Source organism: Myotis daubentonii, chromosome 20, assembly GCF_963259705.1.
Source record: "Myotis daubentonii chromosome 20, mMyoDau2.1, whole genome shotgun sequence".
In the NCBI taxonomy this organism is placed as follows: Eukaryota; Metazoa; Chordata; class Mammalia; order Chiroptera; family Vespertilionidae; genus Myotis; species Myotis daubentonii.
In genome coordinates this window covers 4,204,293-4,211,667 of record NC_081859.1, presented here as the reverse complement: position 1 = coordinate 4,211,667, position 7,375 = coordinate 4,204,293, and the positions used below count along the sequence as shown (strand labels likewise).

The 7,375-nt window shown below is 56.9% G+C and overlaps 1 protein-coding gene across 6 annotated transcripts in view; it reads left to right on the top strand.

Moving 5' to 3' along the window:
- The first annotated feature begins 6,721 nt into the window (after positions 1-6,721).
- Positions 6,722-7,375, top strand: part of SIPA1L2 (signal induced proliferation associated 1 like 2) — a 102,495-nt gene continuing 101,841 nt past the window's right edge. For 5 of the 6 annotated variants that reach the window (XR_009450255.1, XM_059677661.1, XM_059677659.1 and 2 more), the window contains exon 1: positions 6,722-6,974. The gene's annotated coding sequence lies outside the window, so the exon portion shown is untranslated. The remainder of the gene's footprint in view (positions 6,975-7,375) is intronic. The other variant, XM_059677660.1, reaches the window with a different exon arrangement.

The following is a 7,375-nucleotide window of genomic DNA, read 5'->3' as shown; positions in this document are numbered from 1 at the left end:
GAGAGGGAGAGGGACATCAATGACGAGAGAGAATCATGGATCGGCTGCCTCCTACATGCCCCACACTGGGGATGGAGCCCACAACCTGGGCATGTGCCCTGACCGGGAATCGAACCGTGACCTCCTGGTTCCTAGGTTGATGCTCATCCGCTGAGCCACGCCAGCCAGGCTCACAGATCTTGCTTTGGCTCTCACCCCCACCTATGTACCGTGATGGGCAAGTTCAAGGGGGGGCCTCAGTGCACAAGACTGATTCTACCCGTGTCTCTGGGGCTCCCACCAGGTGCATGGCAGCTCCTGGGCCCCTGCAGCCAGTAGGACCGCAGCTTCCGTTCTGGGTTTGGATAAAGCCACACCTGTCCCATTCCAGCACCTCCTTGAGCTTCTCTGGCCCCCCTCCCCCCTGCCCCCGGCCCCCGACAGGCCCTGCTGCTTCTGCCACCTCCCGCAGGGCACGGCCACCGATGTGCCAGTGCTGTTGGCGGGTCTGGGCTGAGCCTGCAGTGGCCACTGTTACCGAGAGAGGCAGGGAGCTGACGGAGCCAGATGGCGGGAGGCCTACATGTCAGCCAGCGGAAGGGAATGTAGGCTCGGAACTCAGGAAGGGTTTTGAACCGGAAGTGTGTTTGGAGTAGTGTGTGCCACGGTGGTTTGGACACAGAAAACACAGAGCTCTTTAGGACCGTGGTCCACACTCGAAGAGAAAAACACTCAAGGGGACCCTGGCCGGTGTGCCTCAGTGGGTACAGCATCGGCCTTCGGTCTGAAGGGTCTCAGGTTCGATTCCGGTCAAGGGCACGGACCTTGGTTGCAGGCTCGATCCCTGGCCTTTTCTGTATTAATTTCTTTAGAATTGTTACCCAGCTTAGGATGCGGTAGTTTTGAGTTATTATTAATAGATGCCACCTAGTGGTATAGACTAGCAGCGCTCACAGATCAATTCAATTTACATGTTACCACCTTGTTTTATTTCTTGAAAGTAGAGCCGAAACCGCTGATCAAAGGATACTCTAAGTCCCAAGTAGCAGGAATAAAATCTGGAGGACTCAGTAGTAGAGAGAGCGTCTGCCTGCGGACTGAAGTGTCCCGGGTTCGATTCCGGTCATGGGAGGCAACCAGTGGATGTGTCTCTCTCACATCGATGTTTCTCTCTCTGTGTCTCTCCCCCTCCCTTCCACTCTCGCTAAAAAAAAAATCAATGGAAAAATATCCTCCGGTGAGGATAAAACAAAAATATAAAAAATGTGGAGGACTCAGGTATAAATCTCCTCTGGCAGAAAGAAAGGAAATGCTGGGCTTTATCTCAGCGCACCGCCTCCACCTGCTCCTTCATTCTTTCACCAGTTGCTTAGCAAGCCCTCCCCCATGTCAGGTTCCCTACGGGTCCCGCGTGGAAGGGGGAGAGATGGTGACTCGCAGTGAGGACCACGGTGTGCCAGCTACTGTGCCAGGCCCTGCAGGCCAAGTCACGTGGAATTGTCACTGCCGCCCTCAGGGAAGGAAACCCCATTTTCAGACGAGGAAAATGAAACCGTGCATCTAAGGAGCTTCCAAACAAGCCAGGAGTGGCTGACACCAGAGGGCTCCTGAGAAAATCCTAAGGTATTTTTCCATTGACTTTTAGAGAGAGTGGAAGAGAGAGGGAAAGACAGAGGGGGGGGGGAGATGCATTTGAATCACATGCAGTTGAGGTGTTGTTGTTTTTTTAAAGTGAGGTGAGGTGAGGCCAGCTGGCGTGGCTCGGTGGTTGAGCATCGACCTATGAACCAGGAGGTCACGGTTCGATTGCCAGTCGGGGCACATGCCTGGGTTGTGGGCTCCATCCCCAGTAGGGGGCGTGCAAGAGGCAGCCAATCCATGATTCTCTCTCATCACTGATGTTTCTCTCTCTCCTCCCCCCCTCTCCTCTCTGAAATCAATAATCAATAGAAATGTATATTTTTTAAAAAAAGAAAATAAGAAACCATTTTTATCTGAAAGGTATCAGTCATTGACCTCTGACCCCTCCATCAACACTGTCTTTCCAGATGTCCACGGCACTCATCTGGACAAAATTAAAATGTGAATGCACCACCTTTGCACTGTTCTTATTTATTTATTTTTTTAATCCTCACCCGAGGACATTTTTCCCATTGATTTTTAGAGAGAGAGAGAGAGAGTGGAAGAGAGAAGGAAAGACAGAGAGAAATATGGATGTGAGAGAAACACATCAATTGGTTGCCTCCTGCATGCGCCCTGACCAGGGCCTGGCCGGGGAGGAGCCTGCAACCGAGGTACATGCCCTTGACCGGAATCGAACCCGGGACCCTTCGGCTCTATCCACTGAGCCACACCGGCGAGGGCTGCGCTGTCCTTAGCATCATCTCCGATGGAAAGGTGCCAGCTCAGCTGCACTGTGCTTCCTTGAGGATGGTCTCGATATTTAGACGGAATAATCTTCCGCATCCCCAAGCAGAACTGAGCACTCAGTGGTCCTCCACATATAATGGCAGCACTGATTTTTTTATTAGATGGGTTTCTTCTTGGGCTCCTGCGGAGACGGTGTGATATTTAGTACATTGTGTAGCGACTCCTACATGAGTCCACGGGGCTGCATGGAGAAGAAACTGTCCATCAGGGCTGCTGCTATACCAGGCCCAGCAGCCGGCTTTCTCCGCTGCAGCTCAACCAGTTTTTAAAGTTGTAGCAGATGCCTGGCCAGAGTGGTTCAGTGGTTGATTATATTTAAAAAACACACACACACACACATATTTTTTAAAATTATATTTAAAGCAATAAAATTGCAGCAGAACTGGCTACCTATTTTACTGCACAAGATCATATCTTAACATGTTTCTATGGTGAGAGGTTTCTGTTTCTGGTTTTTTTAAAATATATTTTTTATTGATGTCCGAGAGGAAGGGAGAGGAGAGAGAGATAGAAACATCCATGATGAGAGAGAATCATGGAATTGGCTGCCTCCCGCACACCCCACACTGGGGATCGAGCCCACAACCCGGGCATGTGCCCGGACCGGGAATCGAACCGTGACCTCCTGGTTCATAGGTCCACGCTCAGCCACTGAGCCACGCCATCCGGGCGAGAGGTTTCTGTTTTGAAAGAAGGATGCGGCCGGGCCTGTGGGCTCATCCATGTGGGAGGAGCACCCCTCTAAGCAGGACACCGGACCAGCGTGGACCCAGCACCATGGAAGTGCTGGTTCCGTAAGCAAACAAACCTGTGTTTGGCTAAAGGGCACGGCTGTTTCCACGCATGCCTGGCTCGGTTGGTTCCTGCTCCTTGGCCACTGCGCCTCCTCTTGCCAGCTCTGCCCTCTTTTCCCTTCCTCGCCAGGCAGGTTTGAGATGCGGGGTGCATCTTGGCCTCCCTGCTCTCCCTGTGGGCACCACTGATTGGTGGTCCTGGGCACCTCCTCTCCGCTCCTTTTTATTTTCATTTTTTATTATTGATTTCAGAGAGGGAGGGAGAGGGTGAGAGGGATAGAAACATCAATGATGAGAGAGAATCACGGATCGGCTGCCTCCTGCACGCCCCACACTGGTGATCAAGCCTGCAACCGGGCACCTGCCCTGACTGGGATTCAAACTGTGCCCTCCTGGTTCATAGGTCGATGCTCAACCACTGAGCCACACCGGCCTGGGGGAATATTCTGATGATGGAGGGTAGCATGGGTCCTGAGTTCTGAGAAACCCTCATGGACTTTTATAAAATGCCACCAAAGTTGCTAGTGGCCAAAGAACTTAGGATATTTCCACTGGAGTTTGCAAACCCCAGGAGGCGAGTGGGAAGCGGGGAGAGGAAGAGAATTGCGGGCAACACGGTCGTTGAGAGTGTCTGGCGGGACCTCCTGATCGGCTCATTCTGTGTGGGACATCGGGGGACACGCCGAATGTGCTTCTCAGACAATGGACAATGGTAGCTGCCACCACAGGGACAAGCCACGGAGTCAGGCAGTCACTGCCTCAGGAGTTAGCGCCCTGTGGGACATGTCATCTTTTTCTTTTTTAAAATCCTCACCCGAGGATATGTTCCCATTGATTTTCAGAGACAGTGGAAGAGAGAGGGAAAGACAGAGAGAAACATCGAGGTGAGAGAAACACATCGATGGGTTGCCTCCTGCACGTGCCCGACCAAGGCCCGGGCCTGGGAGGAGCCTGCAACCGAGGTACGTGCCCTTGACCGGAATGGAACCCGGGACCCTTTGGTCCACAGGCGGACGCTCTATCCACTGAGCCACACCGGCCAGGGCTGAAGTTCTATTCTGGTGGCCCTTGAGACAGAACAGTGGGAGAGACAATGCCACACGTGCAATTACATGCAGTGTGAGATGTGCGGGTGATATCGGCCATGGCGCGAAGTAGGTCCCTCCATGGCTGCCCCTGCGGGATTTTGTTCCCACCCGTTGTGAGCTCCTGGAGCCCGGGGTCTACGTCCTAGGTAGCTTTATATCCGCTGTGCCGAGCACTTTCTGGAACGTCCCCCGGTCTCCACAACTGTTGAACGAGGAAATGACAATCTTGTAGATGCTGAGAATGATGGGGGACAGTTGGGTGCCCATCCAAACCCGGAGAATGCAGGAATTTCCCCAGGTCGTCGCCTTGCTCTGTGGCAGGTTTTTATTATTCCCCTTCCCACGGATTGTACCCATATTTTATAAAGAGACGAGAAGATTGGACAATCTGTCCACGCGTTAGGTCAGGGAGAAATACAGGTGGGAGGGGCCGCCTCTAACGTTTCTCAGGTTATGTTCTGGGCGTGTGGGTGACAGGCACGGACGTTACATCTGCAGGAAGAAGTCTGCCTCTGGAAAGGGAGGATCTGGAAACCCCAATCCAGTCTCAGGAAGCTCAGCGCCCCCTAAACCCGGCTCAGGAACCCCTAAGGTGGGGCTGGAAGGTAAGTGAGAGCTATCCATACCAGGCCACTCCTGCTGGGGGGCTGGGACCCCCCTGTACCATGTAGGCGGAGTCAGCTCCAGTCTAGCTTACATAAATCTCCAGAGATTGCCGAAACCGGTTTGGCTCAGTGGATAGAGCGTCAGCCTGCGGACTGAAAGGTCCCAGGTTCGATTCCGGTCAAGGGCATGTACCTGGGTTGCGTGCACATCCCCAGTAGGAGATGTGCAGGAGGCAGCTGATCGATGTTTCTCTCTCATCGATGTTTCTAACTCTCTATCTCTCTCCCTTCCTCTCTGTAAAAAATCAATAAAATATATTTAAAAAAAAAAATCTCCAGAGATCCTCTAACGTTTCCGCAACCAAAGCAAGTGTGAAACCACCTACAACGAATCCTTTCAGGCCCTGCTTCCCCCTGGGTGAGCGACATCTTCAAGGAAAATGGAGAAGACGGAACCTTAGGTGGGTTGGCTCAGTGGTTGAGCACCGATGTATGAACCAGGAGCTCACAGTTCGATTCCCCATCAGGGCACATGTCCGGGTTGTGGGTTCAATCCCCAGTGTGGGGCGAGCAGGAGGCAGCCAATCCATGATTCTCATTACATGTTTCTATCTCTCCCTCTCCCTTCCTCTCTGAAATCAGTAAAAATATACTTTTTTAAAAAAATATATTTTATTGATTTTTTACAGAGAGGAAGGGAGAGGGATAGAGAGTTAGAAACATCGATGAGAGAGAAACGTCGATCAGCTGCCTCCTGAACACTCCCTACTGGGGACGTGCCCGCAACCAAAGCACATGCCCCCGACTGGAATCGAACCTGGGACCCTTGAGTCAGCAGGCGGACGCTCTATCCACTGAGCCAAACCGGTCAGGGCTAAAAATATACTTTTAAAAGATAGAGAGGACGGGTATAAATCGTCCATTTCCTGGTGGGAATAAAGATTCAGGAGCATTGCTTCCTGGGGTTGGCGGCAGGGGCCCGGCGGTCGGGGGAGGGGGGGGCGGACTGTGTGCTTCTCCCAGCCTCCCTCCTGACCCCGAAAGGTCTCCTGTTCCTAGCATCTCTGAGCTCGGCCACCTACAGAACCTCATTCTTAAGTTCTATTTATTTATGGGTTTCTCAGTGCAACCTCCCACCCCAGCCACGGTGAGCAGGGGCATTGCCTGGGAGGTCCAGAGCGCTCCCCGCCTGGTCCTCGGGGCTGGCACAGTGTAGGGCCTGGCACACAGTAGGAGCTGGCACACAGTAGGGGCTGGCACAGTGTAGGGGCTGGCACACAGTAGGACTGCCCTTCTGCGGTCTGGTGAACACGGTGGTGCAGTTCTTCTTGGGGTCACCGGTGACCCTGCGGCGTCCACGGCAGGTCCCCGCGCAGCGCCCGCGGCTGCCTGGGTCTCATGGGCGGCGACACCCAGAGCTTCGAGGCGCGGGGACCTGAGCGACCCGAGGGTGCGAGCGGGGTCGCGACTGCGCAGGGGCCAGTTCGGGGCCCGCTTCGGGGTTCACGTCTCCCTGCGGGAGAGGCGAAGGGGTCCGGAGGAGGACGGCGACGGCTTTCTGGGGTTCAGGCCCAGGGTGGCTGCACCCTCTCCCCGAGACCGCAGCCCCGGCCCGGGGCAGGGGCCGAGCCGCTCCGGTGCCCTCCCCTCCCGCCGGCTCCGGGGTCTGGGAACCGCGCACCAGCTGCTCCCGATGCCCCAGACCCCGCGGGACGGACTGCGCCAGCGCCCAATGGCAGGGCGGGGCCGAGGGGGCCTGCAAGCGGCGGCCAATGAGAGGCCGCGGCGCGGGCGGGGGGCGGGACTGCGGGCGGGCGGGCGGCGGCGGCGTCTGGAGTCGGGGCAGAGCCGGCGGAGCGCGAGGAGGACGCGGACGGCGGCGGCGGCGCGGGAGGAGCAGCGCGCGCGCCCTGCCCGGCTGCCCGGCCGCCCGGCCGCCCGATCGCAGGCCGACAGCTCCGGCGCCGCCTCCCGGAGGGTCCGGCCGCCTCTCGCGGAGCCCGCGGGCCGATGGGCAGAGCGCGGCGGCGGGCGGCCAGGCTGCGGCCCCGGTAGGTCCCGGCGGCCGCGTCGCTGAGGTGCGTGTTGGGGCGAGCGGACGGGAGCCCGCGGGTGGCGTCTCGGGCCGGGCTCGGCGGGGACTGCTCCGCGGGGAGGGGCTGCCCCTGGGCGCCTCGGGGGGCTGGCGGCGGGGCGCTTTTGGGGGGCTTGGGCGCTGGGGTCCGGCTCGCTGGGGTCCCGCCGGTGCAAGCGGAGCCGCCGCCGCTCCGATCTCCCAAAGTTGCCGATCGATCGGCTGGAAGGTTATTTCCGTCTCTGACCCGCGCACGAAGGGGGACCCCCTCGGGGTGCCCGGCGCCTCCTCGGTGACTGACCCCGGAGGGAAGGGGAAAGGGCGCCCGGGCGGGGTTGTTGCCGAACTTGCCGCGGCGATTCCCTCCCTGGGAGCCGGTGCCCGAGCCCCCGCCGCGCCGGTCCC